Source organism: Thermobia domestica, chromosome 1, assembly GCF_964235325.1.
Source record: "Thermobia domestica chromosome 1, izTheDome1.hap1.1, whole genome shotgun sequence".
In the NCBI taxonomy this organism is placed as follows: domain Eukaryota; kingdom Metazoa; phylum Arthropoda; class Insecta; order Zygentoma; family Lepismatidae; genus Thermobia; species Thermobia domestica.
The window spans coordinates 361,052,124-361,070,807 of NC_137454.1; the positions used below are offsets into that span (position 1 = coordinate 361,052,124).

Sequence of the window (18,684 nt, forward strand, 5' to 3'; positions counted from 1 at the left end):
TTTTCCAAGTGCATATACTGTGCGAGTTATATGAATATACAGGGTGTCCAGAAAATCCGTTTCCACTCCTAGAAATCGCAAACGGTGAACCAGATGCCACAGCAGGAAAACACGTTTTTCACAATTTTAAAAGTACAACGTATCAAAGCAAAAAGTGTTGTCCTAGGGCCACCCACAGGGTCCCAGGCGGGGTCCAACCAGTGCTCGAAGTGGGGAAAACATCAGAGGCGGTATGTTTTATTATGATTTTGACTCAACATACCGGCTATTTAAATATTGTCTTGATCACTGAAAAACCAGAGACGCTATGTCCTCATTACTGAAAAACCAGAGGCGGTATGGCATGCCACCGCATACCGTCTCACTTCGACCATTGGGTCCAACTCAAAAATTGCAAATGGTAAGGGAGTCTAGAAGTATATCGTTGGGAACCTGTTCGAGAATGGAAGAAGATGGAACAAGCCTCGACTCTCTAGAATTATCTTGTGCAAAATGGCGACCGGTCAAAGGGTCAGCAAAAACGTCATTGTAAAGTCTATGGCAACCTAGAAAATAACGAAACGGTGAGACAGATGTCAAAACAGGAAAACCCATGTGTTATCATATGAAAAGTACAGTGATTGAAAGTAAAATTTTTTTGTCCCCGGATCCTCCACAGGGTCCCAGATGGGGTCGTACTCAAAATTTTCAAATGGCAAGGGAGGTCAAGTAACATATCGTTGGAAACCTGTTGGGAAATGAAAGAAGACGGAACAAGTCTTGACTCTAAAACTACCTTGTGCAAAATGGTGGCCGGTCAAAATGTACATCCGCATTTCGATTCTCCAAGCACATTCGCTTTCCATTTAGCAATCTTTACTTGTTGTCATTGTGACACGATTGCACGCATTCGCTGCTCCTAGTGCAAGAATTTTTTTGTTGTTTGAATCATTTTATACTTGATAATCCAGACAACGAGCACAAAAACCACTATTGTATATTATATGTTAACTAGTCAGGTCTATACTCAAATAAGTCAAATGTTATTTCTTTTCTTTTCTTTATTTCTTAATTATCTTTTCTTTTCTTTATTTCTTAATTATCTTTTCTTTTATTTATTTATTTATTTAGATATTACTGGGCTAAAAGAGCAGAATCTCACAGTAGGAGTATTTCCTTTCTTTCCGTTGAATAGGAATGGAAGTGAAAACAAACTAATACCCGACTTCAGAAAGAAGAAATAAAATGCAAGATGCTTGCACAGTGTTATTGTAGAACGCCCTCACTTGTTCCATCTGCTTTCATTTAACAACAACTTTCAAACGATATCCTTCTTAAGCCCCCTTGCTATTTGAAAATTTTGAGCAGGACCCCGTCTGTCACCCTATGGAGGACTTGGGACAAATATTTTTACTTTCAATCATTGTACTTTTGAAATTATTACACATGTGTTTTCCTGTTTTGACATCTGTTTCACCTTTTTTTTTTAAGGTGGCCATAAACTTAACAATGACGTTTTTGCTTACATTTTAACCGGTCGCCATTTTGCACAGGATAATTCTAGAGAGCCAAGACTTGTTCCGTCTTCTTTCGTTTCGTTTCCCAACAGGTTTCCAACTATTTATGCTACTTGACCGCCTCACTATTTGCAATTTTTGAGTTGGACTCTTCCTGGGACCTTGCAGGTGGCCCTGGGACAACACTTTTTGCTTTGATACGTTGTACTTTGAAAATAATCAAACACGCGTTTTCCTGTTTTAGCATCTGGTTAAATGTTTGCGATTTCTAAGGACGGAAACCGATTTTCTGGACATCCTATATATTCATATAACTCGCACAGTATATGCATTCGGAAAATTTTAATTACAATTTCGTAATAGGCGTCATTAGTGCTTTCGATTGGTGTACAAGCATCTTCCACTTCGATATATAATCTCCCTCTCTTCCCTTGTCAGATGGACTTGTAATGAATGGAATCGAATTCCACATGATGGAAACGAAGTGCCTATCTTAGATACTTTTGTAGATAAAAAAAAATAATACTTATATTATCAAAGGCCGCACCTAACACACTTCAACAGGAGTTATCTCCATGATCGTAAATGACATTAAGAATCACATGGTTGGGTAACCATATATTTTTAAACCTAAAAAAATGTTTTCAAAACACTAAATTAGTGATTTAGCATAAATAATACTTTTGGTCTTCAGTGCAAGACAATATTGGTACAACTTTTAAGACTGTTGTGTAGAAACGGGAAGAAAGAGTCATTTACAGGTACGGTTGCACGAGCTCTGCAACCACATCTAGTATCAATAAGATTTTATTTCCTAAGATGGAAAATGGAATGAAATCTTTAAGTTTTACATCCCATAGTTATGCCAGCTAGGCTAAAGAAGATGGTGATATGATGAAAAATGGATGAAATGGTGGCATGAAGAAAGTGGAAAGAAATGGGAGAACCCCGAGGAAACCCACGCATATGGTATTTGTCCACCACATAGCTAACTTGGCGCGAGTTGGGATCGAAACCAGGGCCATATGCAAAAGAAGCAAACACTTTACCACTAAGCCACCGTGGCTTCCTATTTCCTAACATGGAAAAGCACATTTGCGGCTTCACCGCTCTCATCTTCTCGCCAAATGGCTGCTGTCTCTTTACAAGAGGTATCCTATTTTCGTTATACAGTAAAACTCCTTCATGGTAAAGCGGTTATCGTAACTGGCTTTGGCGTGGGAGATCTGGGTGTCCGTTTCCCGGCAGGAGCTCATGTGGTTCGAAATCCACGTTAAATTGTAGGCCCAAGTCTCAAATAGATTCACTGCTAAACGCGACGCTAAATTTACATCTGTCTATCATAATATAATAGTTACAACTTCCTTCACTTCGCAGCTGTTCACTCAATTATTCCTTGCTACTTTGGTGCGAGTGAAAGTTGGGGGAAGCGGATATAATCATTAAAATATACTTCATACTTAATAGTATATCTTTCATTTAACTATTATTTAAAAATATACGCAGATTCTCTTTATATTTAAAACTGAAAAATAAGCTTATGCTTAACAGTAATTGAGCATTCTGTTTAATAGCAAATTTAAATGAATATTAAATTAATAAGTTCAAAAATTTAGGAAAAACGTACTTCGATCCCGGTATTTTCTAAATATTTAAGTACCACTCACGTGCAGAAACCATACCAACGTCTGCTCTCGTGTTCTTGTTATTGCAATCACTGCTTTCACAGATCACTAATCACCACTGAATAATAATAATAATAATAATAATAATAATAATAATAATAATAATAATAATAATAATAATAATAATAATAATAATAATAATAATAACTTTATTTTAAGTGCTATTAACAGCTCATAAGCAAAAATACAGCACTATGTTAAAATCATTATATAATCATTTTAAACAGACCAGAAATTATATAACATAAAATCACTATTAGAGCAGGATAAAGCCTTTGTCAGAAGAGTAATAAAGGTTCAAACTGATATATAAAACAAAAAATTAAAGAAAGCTGTGTCTCAAAATATACGATTAAAAGAACTATGCAAATTAAAGTCTCATTTAACTACCATTTAAAATAATGAAACAACCTTACTTAAAATTTGACCTTGACATGCAGAAATCTCTTTCACTTATTGTCATATTTTAACGTAAAAGACTGGTTCTTTGAGTAAAAGATTATAACATAAAAATACACTGAATATACACAATAACAATAAAATACAGATAAGCAGCTAGAACTCTTGTCATATAGAACCCTTGTCATAAAGTTAAAACTGTTTAATTTTGTAAGAAATGCTCTGATATTTATCCTAACATTTGTTCATTTTAAATTGTAGGACATTGTCATCCTTCTTAGTATTTCACGTTTTAAGTTTAATGCAACCAATGTCGATTGATTCCTAACACTATAAGTCGGCACTCTTATTCCTATATTTTCTAAGGAATATTCGCTACTATATTTATTTTCCAACACCATTTGAATAAATAATTTATCAGTAACTTTCCTCCTTTCCGATAGTTCTTGAAGCCCCCAAAATATTAACCAATATCCATATTCATGTACATAGTAATCTTTTTTCATTTTATAACACAGTAGCCTTACGAAACATTTCTGTACAGCTTCGATTTTGTTAACAAGTGTGTTGGATAGACTATTCCAGACAACTGAACCAAATTCCAATTTAGATCTAACAAGTGTCTTATACAAGTATACATACGAACTACCATTTATAAAATCAGGCCATTGATAAAATATAAAACCTATTTTTTTTCTTGCTGATTGCACAACGCCATTTATGTGATTAGCAAATTTTAATTGTCTGTCATACAAAATACCGAGATCTTTAATTTGCTGAACTTTGTCTATTGTTACTCCATTGATTTTATACTTGCTGACAAAATATTGAGTTTTATTAGTGAATGTCATATGTTTAGTTTTCTCAGAGTTGATCATTAATAAATTACTTTCACACCAATGATTTACTGTATCTAAATCTTTCTGCAGCAGATAATTATCATACTCGTTATTAACTACTCTAAAAAGCTTTATGTCATCTGCGTATAAAAGTATTTTTGAGTATTCGACTTTTGCTGGTAAATCATTGATAAATAGAGAAAAAAGAAGTGGCCCCAGGAGCCACTTCTTTTTTAATAAGAAATAATAATAATAATAATAATAATAATAATAATAATAATAATAATAATAATAATAATAATAATAATAATAATAATAATAATAATAATGGTCTCATCATTCATACATAGGAACAAATTGTATTGACTGATTTATAATAAAACAACGTCAAAGAGCATCAGAAAATCTTCGTTTGTAACAAACTTCAAATTAAAGAGTTCAATACCATGCATTTACGGATTATAAATACTGTCGTTAATCTCTTTATATACTGAAGAGTGACTGTGCTAATGTGATTATGAGGATATTAGGCTCCGAGGCGGAAAATTCCATTTCGATGTTCCGCCATCCATCAGTAAGAGCAGTTCTCTATCTCTCTAACTTTAGAAATGCCGTACACACACACACACACACACACATATATATATATATATATATATATATATATATATATATATATATATATATATATATATATAACGCTTTTTGCCATATATGTTGAATCTACAATAAATAATAATATCAAAAAATAAATACGACTGCTAATGACAAGAACAATATCAACAACATGGTACTAAACAACACTGAATCAGCAATAATAATTAAAAGTGCTTTTTTTATTTGTTGTTTCATTATCCCGAGGGTGTATTGTTCTCTCGGTGCTTCACCATGGCAATTTGTACAATCAGCAGATTTTTTTTAAAATTTCATATAGAAATTCACAAACCTGCGACTTAATTTACCACTATTACAAAAAGTTCTAATTGCATATATTTTCCGTTATAATATATTGTATAAAATTGAATTGACACTCCATTATATATTGCTGTCCCTGATCGTAAAGTAATGCCGATACAAGGGAAGCAATTTGAAGTTTTCAACACATTCTACCATAAACTTCAGTAAAACTAATTAACACAACTCACATTTTATCACACATCTGCTTTCAAAAATTCGAGAAATTACTGTAAAATTCGTACAGTAACATTGAAACATATCTACTGTAAATTTCATAAAATTTATTGTAAATGTAATATATCTACTGCAAAATAATACAAACTTACTATAAAAATCAAATAAAGATGTAAAATTTGTAAAAAATTACTGCAAAATCTAAATAAATCTGTCACAAAATGTGTATAAACTTGTGCAAATTACTATAAAATTCATACAAATCTAATGTAGAATTCGAACAATTCTACTTAAATTTGTGCAAATTACTAAAAGTTCAAACAAATCTAATGTAAAATTCGAACAATTCTACTTAAATTTGTTCAAATTACTGAAAATTCACACAAATCTAATGTAAAATTTGAAGAAATCTACTTAAATTTGTGCAAATTACAATAAAAATCGTACAAATCTAATGTAAAATTCGTACAATTCTACTAAAATTTGTGCAAATTACTATAAAATTCATACAAATCTAATGTAAAATTCGAATAATTCTACTTAAATTTGTTCAAATTACTATAAATTTCACACAAATCTAATGTAAAATTCCAACACATCTACTTAAATTTGTGCAAATTATTACAAAACTCGAATAATTTGTAATATTCGAAATCTTAATTTCCATACTCGTTCCTTGTTCTTTTCCAAGCAAGCTAGACTAATTATGTTGATTTTAAATAGAAGAAGACCAAAGAGATATTTATTCTAAAAAATATCGTATTATTAACAAAAAAATTCCTTGTTTATTTACTGGCTTGATTCAATTTGAGAAATTTAAGCAAGAAATTTTAGTGCCGAAGCTTTTATTGTTCTGTGATATGAGTGGTAAAAATCCATAGCCTAAAAGATTAATCGGGTTTCAAAGCACTGTTTAATGACAACTATAAGACGTACAAAGACGAGTGATACATAAAATGATAGATACACTCACCAAGTTTTAAAAGCCCGCCTCGTGGCTCGCGTGCACGCTTGATGACAGGCCTGTAAACGGCACTCTACAAGATAGCAGCAATGCAGAAGAGTTTTTGTGTGTTAGAGTATGTGAAGTGTTCGTCGGTTACGAGTGTTCAGCGTGCATTCATATGCAAATACGGAAAAGCTGCACTGGTCAGCTTTTCATGTATCACCAGAACATTTTGCGTTGGTTTCGCCCGCTTCGTGATAGCCTACTGGTTGTCCGTGTAAAGGGAGAAGCATGGGGCGATCGCGTGTCTCAGAGGAAATCGTGGAGCGCACGAGACAAAGCTTTGTGCGCAATCCACAAAAATCAACCGCTCGTGCAAGCCGTCAACTGGGCATTCAGCAGAAAACAATGTAGAATGTTTTGCGGCGGCGTTTGCATCTCAAACCCTACCATTTGCAACTATTATAACACCTGGCTCCAGATTATCACGCCTAGAGTTCTGTTCCTGATGCAGCTAGCTATGGACGATGATGATGACTTTGCGGAGATATTGATATAAAGCGACGAGGGACTTTTATTCTGTCGGGAAATTGAAGTGTTACAATGTGAGAGTGTGGGGTACTGAATTGCTGCATGTCTGTCTTTGTAATTCGTACACGTAAATAAACAGTGTTTTGAAACTCGATGAATCATTTAGGCTCACTCTGTATTATGTACTTGGAAAATCACTTTTTGAGCATATTATTCTATAAAGTAGGGTTTCTCAACCGGGGGTCGCGAGAAAGTTTCATGCGGTGTTGCGAAGATAAGCGGAAAAGATAAACATAATTAGAATCTAATACCGGAAAATATTTGTATATATTAGTTTGAATTTTATTCTCATAAGCACGTTTTTATTTTTACACATACTGTTAAGAACAACAAAAAATAAGTTTACTAAACATTTTCAACAGGTGCACAGTTATTTAAAAATCAAATTAAATGAAAAAAGCACGATAACTCAAAGGGCGGCCTCTCGAAAATTAAAATACTCAATAACTTTTTAAACAACTGTCCAAGTTTTTTTAAAACCAAAATTAGAAATCACTTCATTTTATTTATCATATGACCCAAAATTAAAGGAATTATGAAGTTGTACTACGGGAATAAAGAAGTACTACGGGAAGCTAATCATGAAGGACGACAAATCATGAAGATAATAGGAAAAAGAAGAAATAGCATGCTTGGCCATTTTATTCGACATTCCAATTGGATTACTGTATTGATAGAGGGAAAGGCAGAAGGAAAACCAGGAAGAGGAAGACCAAGGAAATAATATCTAGATGCAGTTACGAAGAAGAGACCTTATCAAAGTATAAAATAACTCTCCTAAGGGAGAGAAAACTTTTAAAATTTCCATGTTGCCCACAAACCTATGGTTGCAGTGATTAAGAAGAAGATGAAGTTGTAAAATTTTCAAACGGCCTCCATTTTGAAACAGTATGACGGATTGGATTCGATATTTGTAATATGAATGAAGTGACCAAATTTGGTTTTAATCCATTCGCATTTAGGGAAGCTACTGTATCCACTATATACAAGAAATGGATTCTACTATCATAGAAATATATAGATATCGTAAGATCTCCGCAATAGGTATATTAAAAATCCCACACAAGCTTATTGCAAACTAGGAATTATAAGGGAGTTGCCGGTAAGAGAATGTGATTAAATGGGGGTAGGAGTTAGGTTGAGAACCACTGCTATAAAGCATTTTAAAGTATTATCTAAAGAAACTGAAAATGATCTTACTTTGGTAAGGCTTTACAATGGGAAACGGAGTTTTCATGCAGATTTTCGTTTTCAACTGTGGCATGAAGTTTTCTCATTGAAGAACACGGTTCTGTAACTTGAAAATTTAGAGAAACACTGCTACCCGTGTTCAAATTTGAGCTCTTCCGTTCGTAAAAACCACATTCTTCACCACGCACTTAGGGCCAAGGATTCAGTTCTGCAAAGCAGTGTCCGCTACATATCCTTTGATACAAAGCGTTTATAAAACCAATTACGAAAGAGAGAGAGAGAGAGAAAGAAAGCAAGTAAGCAACTTCATACGTTTCGCGTAATTTCACGCTAAAACCTTTATCTTTGTGACGAAGGGACACTGCGTAACTAAATTAAATATGGAAATATCAAAAGAGAAAAACACCAGCGACAAGGGAAGGCTATAAAAAAAAAAAAACATCAGTAAGTAATTTCTATCATGTGTGTGTGTGACACCTCCTTTGTGTCAGACAATAAAGGGTGTGGAGAATCTCCTAAAAGTAACAAGAAACTAAGAGAGATGTCAGTTCGTGAATCTATAAATGGAGAAATTTTGTGCAGCTGGAGTGATGTTTACTACTGTTGTTTCTAAACTGCACCAAATTCTACAATAGTAGAAAAAAGTGGAAAAAATGGAATCTCTAAGTTCTACGTCCCACGATTATGCAAGCTATGCTGGAGGAGATTGTAATATGAGAAATGAAGGAAATGGTGGAATGAAGAAAATGGAAGGAAATGGGAGAACCCCGAGAAAACCCATGCACAGGGTGTTTGTCCACCACATAGTTCACTTGGCGCGAGCTGGGATCGAACCACGGACCTCATACACCAGAGGTGGACGCTCAACCACTGAGCTACCGCGGCCCCAATATTAGAAGAGTTTAATGAAAAAATCAAAACATGAGGCATACATCGATTGATAGATCTTACTAAGCTGAATAGAATGATATGGAAGGATGTGAAACCTCATGTGTAGTTTCTGAGAAAATCGAGAGAACGAATTTGTTTCTAAACTTAAAAATTGTTATTCTACGACAATCACGTCATTTATATTAAGATGGAACTGATACAATAGTATATCCTCATAGAAGTCCTTTCTTATAGGACTAGCAAGATGACAGCACAAGATATGGGTAATGAGATACACCATTTTGCTAAAAGTCACCGGACACCCCTTCACGTGAAGTAAACTATCCCAGAATGACGTCAGTACACCTCACTGATACTATATAAGGAATGCAGAAATGCTGGAGCATCAAATGGTGTTGTGTGTCATGATGAGTCAACAGAATGAGTTGGATTCATTCGAAGAAGGTATGATTGTAGGTACCCATAAATTTGTACATACAGTCAGCTGCTAAACATGTTCCGGTCCTCAGTTAGTGATGTCATAGTCAAGATGAAACGCCATGTAACTACTGAACAACTATCTCGCTCTAGTAGGCCTAGAAATTAAATGATCAAGATAGGAGAACCGTGAAGCATTTTGTGCAAAACAACCGCCAGCCATATTTGGCAGAGGTTGCAAAGGATCCCCATCTCAGCTCAGCTCCGCCCAGGTCATAGCACTTGATTTTCATGTCCGTGCTGCCGCCAGGAAGCCTATAATCACACGCACCAGTGCGTGGAAGCATTTGCAATACTGTTAAGAGCACCGTAATTGGGACTTCAGAGCAGTGAAAAAATGTAACGTGGAGTGATGAATCGCAATACATGCTCTCGCACTCTGATAGATGTCTATGGACCTGGCGAATGCCAAGAGAACGGTATTTACCGGCGTGTATTTTGTCAACCGTGAAATTTGGTGGTGCTAGTGTCATGATTTGGGGCTGTTTCTTCTGGTTTGGGTTAGGCCGCTTAGTTTTAATTGACAGGTCGATGATTTTTGGCGTGTGCGAAGACATTTTAGACAATAACATGCTGCCGATACTATGGAAACAGTTTGAGACAGGTCCATTTCTGTATCACCGTGAAAATGCTCCATTTCATACAGCACGCGCTATTGAGTCGTGGTTTGATAATAATCAGATGGAACTGCTTACTTGGCCGGCGCAAAGCCCTGACCTCAACCCTATAGAACATCTTTGGGATGAATTGGAGCATCAGTTGCGTTCCACACCCATTCGACCAACAACCAAAAGTGCATGGTTCACCGTGCTATAGGATGAATGGAGCAGAATTACGTCAACAGTGTACCAGAACATAGTGAATAGCCTACGCTGAGTGGTAAAGGCTCTAATTGAAGCAAACGGAGGCCCGACATCCTATTAGTTATACGTGTGGTGCCTTTCCAACCAACAGTACCGGGTGTCTGGTGACTTTTGGCAACATAGTGTGTTCTCAAATTAGGGATCCAGTCTTAAATTTTATTTTTTAACTGAAATAACATCCAAAGTTCATACATATACAGGGTATTTCAAAACACACCAACAACGTTTGGGAGATGATTCCTGACACCAAAATAAGACAAAAGACATTGACCAACCTGGGTTCACAAATGCTTTCTTTTGAAGTTACAAGCTGCCGAAAACACGAAAAATTGAACTTTAAAGGTCCACAGTTCCAAAACTATGGGACCTACCGTAGTGGGGTCAAGACTTCACTTAGGAACTAGTGTGTGTTTTATCCAAATATCCATGTTTCGGAATCCTGCGGTACTTCTGCAGCAATTTTTATAGAGGTAGTTGGTGAGTACTTCAAATTATATGCCCGTAGCCAAACTCCAACTATAAAAAATGTTGCGTGAGTACCGCAGGATTCTGAAACATAGATTTTTGAATACGGCACATATTAATTTCGAAGTGAAGTCTTGATGCAACTACGGTAGGTCCCATAGTTTAGGAGCTATGAATCTTTAAAGTTCAGTTTTTTATGTTTTCGGCAGCTTATAACTTCGAAAGGAAGGATTTGTGCACTCAGGTTTGTCTATACTTTCTGTCTTATCTTGGTCAGGTTACACCTCCCAAACGTTGTCTGTTTTGTTTTGAAACACCCTGTATATGGATCAATCGACAGATGATATAAGACCGACCAAAACGACATTGAACCCCCAAACTTTTGACCCTCTCAACAAAAATTTCTGGGGGCATACCTGGAGCATTCTCTTTAAAGACGGGATATCTAGTTACCCTAATTAAGAAGAAATATTGTATTGAATTAAATATCAAAAATGTTTCATTTCTTGTGCCTTGTTTTTCTTACAAGACTAATTTAAAATTATGTTTTCTTTATTTCCCACGGGTTAATTACAATATGGATTATGAATAATTCTGCAAATATCGGTGCTGGAAAATAACGAATATAGAGAATACAGTATTATATATATATATATATATATATATATATATATATATATATATATATATATATATATATATATATATATATATATATATATATATATATATATATATATATAATGTTATATGTAAATATATAGATGTGACAATAGCATTCATTTCTTATTTCAGTAGCCGTGATATCTTTTGTTCTAACTAGTTTTTTTATATGTAAAAATTCTGGACACATGTTGGATTTTACATATTGATAGCAATGCGAGAGCAGGATATGAATTTTTCATCCCGTGTCAATAGCAATTCGTCCTCCCTTCATCTCTTTCTACCAGCCGACTCGTAAGCTAATGTAATATTGGAAGGTGCATATATCCAATTTTCAGATTCCATAAAGTAATCAAACGTGTTTTGACTTTATAATAGAATTGGAAGATTCTGTTAAAACTACTTAAAAATTGTTTTTACTGTTTCATTAATTGCTGTATAACTGCAAATGTATAAGATATTAATATTAAGTAATCAACATTTTGACAGTCCTGAGACTAATTAGTTTTTCTCTTTCTTTCTTTCTTTTATTTTTCTTTTAATTTTAATGTTTGAGCCTGGAAATGTTTATTCCACGTTTCTCGATTTTCAGCTTTTTCTTTTAACTCCCAATATTTTCTTCTATTTTTCAAATCGTCGATTACTTGTTTTCTTCTTCTTCCTATTCCTCGCTTTCCTTCCACCTTTCCTTCTATGGCGGTGTGAAGAAGACAATTTCTTCTCAAAATGTGTCCAATCCAATTGGCCTTTCTACGAAGGATGGTGGCTAGAAGCGTCCTCTTCTCTCCTATCCGTTTTAAAACATCTTCGTTTGTCACCAACTTCTTCTTTAGTAGAATATAAAGCATACTATTTAAGAGTGATATTTTCTTGTTCAATGCTTCTTTGACTACGGCACTTCTTGACCTGATCTCTTTGGTGCAGTAAACGTCTCTCGTCAAAATACTTCCCAGATACTTGAAATTCTCGACCTTTTCAAGTTCTCTTTGTTCTACTCTGACCCGTAAGGGTGCGTTTCCACGGGATATTCTCATGACTTTCGATTTTTCGATGTTAATTTCCATTATATATGCCGTCAATATGTACTGCAATGAATTCCATATTCGATTTCGGGTACAGCCTACTCAATCAGACATGGCTGAAGGTGGACAGACGGATAACATAGGGGTTTTGTCACATATTCTCAGGCCAGAACCATTTTATGGGCGGATAGGCGATAATGTAGAGAGATATGTTGATCATTTTGAAATATTAGCCCAGGTGAATAACTGGTCGGATTTGAAAAAGAAGTGGATTTTAGGTTCTTTGATGAAAGGTCCTGCGGGTTATTGGTTTGACACACTTTCGAAACAGTCAGACTTCCCTGATATGACATACGCGCAATTTAAACAAAGGTTTCTTGATGCATTTAAGAATTCTTTGTTACCTCAGTTAACGGAACAGGAAATGAGGGCACGTGAGCAGAATGAGACTGAATCTGTAGTTTCGTACGTATATGCTAAGAGAAACCTTATACTTCGTAATGACAAAGATGCTCCGGTTACGAAACAAATTCAGCTCATTATAGACGGACTTATTCCTGAATACATGCGGTTAGCAATAAAGAAGAAATACGATACTGTGGAAGCATTGCTTCAAGATTTACTTGAGGAAGAAAAAGCTCGTGTGTTGCTTGAACGTAAAGCAATAGAGAAAATCATGAAGAAAAATCCATTCTTAGCAAATTCTTCGATTCAGTTAAATCCTCCGGAGACTACAGCTGTGCAGCAAACACGTTTAGTGCAAACTCAGCCTTCTCAAGTTCCGACTCGGACTTTGAACTCTCCTGTTTCCGCTTCACAGCCGAGAGAAGAGTACAAAGATCAGTTAGCTGCAATTCAGAAACAGCTAAATCAGCTTACTCTAAAAGTAGATGAAAGTGAAAAACATACTGACCAGCGCAACTCATTTAGACGTAATAATAATAATAACAACTTTAGACGTAACTTTTCCTCTCGTAGGGGGAATGGCCAGAGATCACAACACAGTGAGTCTCGTGACCAGAATAATAGTGGCAATTCACGGAATTTCAATAGACGTCCTGTAATTTGTCACAAATGTGGCAAAGAGAATCATTTTGCTCAGCATTGTAGGAGCAATTTAAACTAGTACACAGGGTTGATGATGAAGGGCCATTGACTCTTAAGCGTGTTAAAGTCCCTATATACATAGAACGAACTCTACCACATATTAACGCTATTATAAGTGGACAAGAGGGCCCTATTCTTCTTGATTCTGGTTCTCAGATTTCGTGTATAGGCTCTCACATGGTTCCACGTGGTGCTAAGTTAATGGGCACGCGTTCATTTTTAAAAGGAGTTACGGGGAACACTTTGTCAGTTAATAAGATAGCTCTAGTTCGATTCCGGTTGGGATCGCATATTTTTTGTCATCCATTTAGAGTGGTTCCTACGTATACACATCCTCCACTTCTTGGACAGGATTTTTTGCTTGCACACAAGGCTAATTTAGATCAGAATGATTTGACTTTAGAAGTTACAAGGTTCGGAAAAATTCCGCCATCAACGTTGCCAACTTCTCCTCATGTTAATTATGTGTCTCATGAATTTGCAACTTTAATCACACCAGTTTTTAAGGTTTTGTCTTCCGTTTGGTTGCCACCCCGTACAAAAACATGTGTTCCAGTCACCAAATGTTTTGATTTAGTGGGTTCTAGAAATTGGTTGCAACCTAACAAGTTTTTAGCAAGTACTGTCAATTTGTTAGTGCAAGAGTCATATGTGGATAGTATTAATTCACATATTTGGGTAACTAACCCCACCAAGAAGCGATTTCTTTTATGGCGCAATAAGATCTTAGGTAATGCGGTAGAAGATAGGGAAGAACATTTGTGTACTAACCTTACGCTTGAAAATGGTCCTCAACCAACTAAAAGTGATCAGTTTGACTGTACTAGAGTAAATGTGAATCCTGAACTGTCAGATAGTGAAAAACAACGTTTTTATGATCTAATAACGGAATTTAAAGATGTTTTTAGGACTAAAAGGACTAAAAGATCTTTTAACACCATGCTTGGACACAGTGTTTCAAATTCTGAAAGAAGTCCTGAACACCATACTTTGCTTTCAGATCCTGAAAATAAATAGAAAATAGTAATCCAAAAATTGGGACACCATCTTTAGAACAAGATACACTGAAAGCATAGAGTAGTGTTTAATTTAATATTTTAAAATATGTTCTCAACACCTTCTTAGGATTAAGTATGCTGAAGAAAGGAACAGAGTAGTGATCGAAAAACTGAAACGTCCAATTATGGATTATAATAATTGGAAGACGAAGGAAAGACTAAAGTATAAATTGTTCCAAGCATTGGAAGACGTTTTGAATCATACTCAGAATTAGATATTCTTATGAAAGGTTAAAGAAAATAGCGTTCGAAAAAAGTTACATATGCTGTGTTTTGAACTTTCACCTTATGAATGTTTCTGAAAGGCTTGATCTGTGCATCGTGAAGCAAAACAAGGAAAAATAGTATTAAACTATTTTGAATTAATATTAATTCAATTATATATTAATTAATATTAATTAATTAATATATATTATTATTAATATTATTATTAATTATTAATATATTAACAATTGAATTAAAATACAATTATTACGACTTAAACATTACGTGTTCACTTCCGGAGCGCAGTGTTAGAAATTATCCAAAGCACCATCTGTGGAATATCTGGAAAGAAAGAATGTTGCTATTAGTGATGGGGAATTTCGCAATCATTTGTTCTAAAAAAGGAAACCACTCAGTAAAATGAAAGGATCGAACCTCTGAAAGAAACCAAATTCACTTTTGGTGGAATTAAAAAGTTGATTCAGAAGACTAAAAAAAAAAAAGTGGATTCACTAACAGTAACTGTAGTTGAGGAATTGACGGTTAAAAGGGAGTTATCGTGGCCCCAAATTTTTCAACTTTTTGGGTTTAAAATGTAATTTCGAAGACCTCTGTCCAATGGCACCACTTTTGATTTCTGAAACCGATAGCTTCAGGGTCAAATTAGTGGTCAAAAATAAAAAGTGGGACCATTTGGGTAACGCGGACCAGTGACCGACTATGACGAAATGTGTGTCATTCGATTTGTATTCAAACGTACATGACTAATTAATATTCCATTTTCCCGAAAATTCTATTTTGACCCGGAAAACAGCTCATCCTCAAGAGAACTACAGAGGACTATCCATGTGCATTTTTCAATAAAATTGACTTATTATATATTGCGGGTTTATTAATGGAATATTTATTCACGAAATATGAACACAATCGCCAGAACATTTTCTTTTTCTTAAAAAAAAATGCTCGAAAATAATCCTCCTCATACGTAAGCAGTGGCGTATTTAAGGTGGGATTCCGGGCTTAATCCCCCCTCCCGAAATCTTATTTACTATATTAAAGTGAATGAAATATCTTGCAGAATTTTCACATTTCCAGGACTAAAGTTGGCTAAGCCTTCTCCCTCCGAAACAAAATCGTAAATACGCCACAGTAGCGTAGCCAGGATGTGTGTTTGGGGGGGGGAAGTACTGTTATAAGTACATATAGAAAAATTACAAACAAAAAATATATATAAACATAAACATATATTTAAAAAATTACAAACATTAAAGTACCAAAGTACATTGTCGGACCACTTTGGGGGGGCCCGGCCCCTCTGGGCCCACCTTCCCTACGCTACTGGTTCACAATATATGGTGTGGCTATTAATGAGATATGAGCATAATTATCTAAAAAATTTCGACAAAATCGTTCAGGGAAACATATCCCTTGTAGGGTTTTTCATGAGTATTTACTTACGCCACGTTTTTAAAGTTTTATTTTTAAATATTAAATTATTTATTTATAAAATACGAACAAAATTGCCCGATTTGTATTTGAGGAAAGTTCTTTTTTAAAAAGCCTCAGGAATAAACTACCCTCCTAGAATTTTTCATGAGAAATCATTTATGCCAAATTCTAAAGTTGTTAATAGAATGTGTATATATATGAAAATTGTCACGGAAAAACTCACATCGAAGACTGAGCAACTCTTGTGGATCTTTTTGGAGAAATTACGTATGCTATGTTGAAACATGTAACAATGAAATGTAAATAAAATCGCCTAAATAGTCTATGAAGAAATCATCCGAAAAGAACTTAAGCTCAAGAATGAACAATATCTTCCGGTCTTGTCTATAAAGTCTTTTTCCCTACAGAAATGACTTATCATGTTATCTATAATATATTAGTTTATGAAATATAGGCCGAAACTAAATCGCTAGAACTGTTGCGGAGAATTTTGAATTTTGAATTGTCAACCATAAGTAAACTGTCCTTATTTTAAGGATAGAAAGAAAATCTCTCGAGAATCTTATGTAAAAGTACAAGTTCAAAATTTTTACACAGTACTTCCACCTATATTTTCAGGAAAAAATGATAGAACTCGAGTGCCTTAATAAGTGAAAGAAAATGAAATCTTTAAGTTTTACGTCCCACGTTTATGCCGGTTAGGCTAAAGGAGACGATGATGATGAGAAATGAAAGAAAAAGTGGAATGAAGAAAGTAGGAGGAAACGAAAGAACACCGAGAAGACCCACGCACACGGTGTGTGTCCACCACAAAGTTCACTTGGCGCGAGCTGGGATCGAACCAAGGACACCATGCACCAGAGGCGAACGCTCTACGACTGAACCACCGCGGCCTCTATAAAAGAAAAAGTATGGCCAAAGTTTTATTCTAAATCAATCATTTCCCTGTTAAACAAGTATAGTTTTATTGAAAGGATGTACAATATGTACACTCATGTCGAAAATTATTGTCGCATGTCTATAAATATGTTGTTTAGGAATATAATTTGATAACAAATTCGCTCTGTATTTTTATAATGTTAGTAATTGTGTATAATCGACAAAGGCATGTATGTAGCAAATTTCATGTCAAAAGAACAGTAAATAACAATAATAAAACGAAATTAAAACTTACTTGTCGATTTAGGAATATTTTGTTTCATTCATTCTATTTTTCTTATTTTTAATTATTTTCCTAAGAAATTTACCGCAAATATACATTTTCCAATTATACACATAGTATCAGTATTAAAAGTGCACTGCAAAATCATTATCAAATTATGTTCTTACAAAAGACAGTTATAGATATGCGACAATTATTTTGGACATGAGTGTACGTTGAGTTTGGAAGTTTTTGGAGAGTCCGAACCCACTGGAAACCCGTGAGTATGTCCCTGGCCTACGTCGACACGAATGGGTGGATAGATAGAGAGCCATCCAAAAATCACCTTTCTCAGTGTAGGGGCCATGAAACGTAAATCCACTGAAATCTGAAATTCAATTTTTATTTTTATTTATTTATTTATTTTACAATCACCACTTTATTTTCCCATAATCGTCGCTCTAAAGTAAAAATAATTCTGTTCAATGTTAAAATTTAACTGTTTTCCGTTCTGATTCTCTCCAAAAATGTAATATCTCATATTTACTTTGATCTTTATGTTAATTTCGCAAGGAACAGCTGGATCCTGGCAACAGTGCATAGTCCAACTGCTGTTAACAACGCCATCTTCCGCTTCAATTTGTTTTGTGGACATTTCTCATGTTAGTTAACTAGCGGGAAATTTTTGTTTTCCCTGTGGGTAAACCACTTCAAACAATTTGTTTTGCCCTCTGATACGAACTCTAGTATTCCATCTAAACGCATTCTCGATAATTAAATGAACCTTCAATTGCTTTCAAACTCGTGGTTACCTGATACAAAAACAAACGTTCTCCAATGGTTACTGAACTTCTATCTCTTTTGTTTATTTATTTTTACCCTTTCGATTTTATGCACTCTTTGTTCAAAAGAAAGGATAAAAAATACAACAATAAAACAAAACGTCCACTTACTCGTCACTCAGTGCCGTGAGTTAGATTTTTTCTGTGGGGGGGACAAGAATTAATACGCACTTTGAACCCCTAGAAAAAGTTGTTTTCCTAATTCTTGGGCCCCCTCTTTCCAT

The 18,684-nt window shown here is 34.8% G+C and overlaps 1 protein-coding gene across 2 annotated transcripts in view; it reads right to left on the minus strand.

Annotated features, from left to right (window-relative positions):
- LOC145664127 (glutamate receptor ionotropic, kainate 2-like) overlaps positions 1-18,684 on the minus strand; it is a 333,349-nt gene that overhangs the window by 248,005 nt on the left and 66,660 nt on the right. Inside the window, exon 2 of one of the 2 annotated variants that reach the window (XM_081730516.1) lies at positions 15,314-15,370. The exons of the other annotated variant lie outside the window; for it this stretch is intronic. The gene's annotated coding sequence lies outside the window, so the exon portion shown is untranslated. The remainder of the gene's footprint in view (positions 1-15,313; positions 15,371-18,684) is intronic. 2 annotated transcript variants of the gene reach the window in all.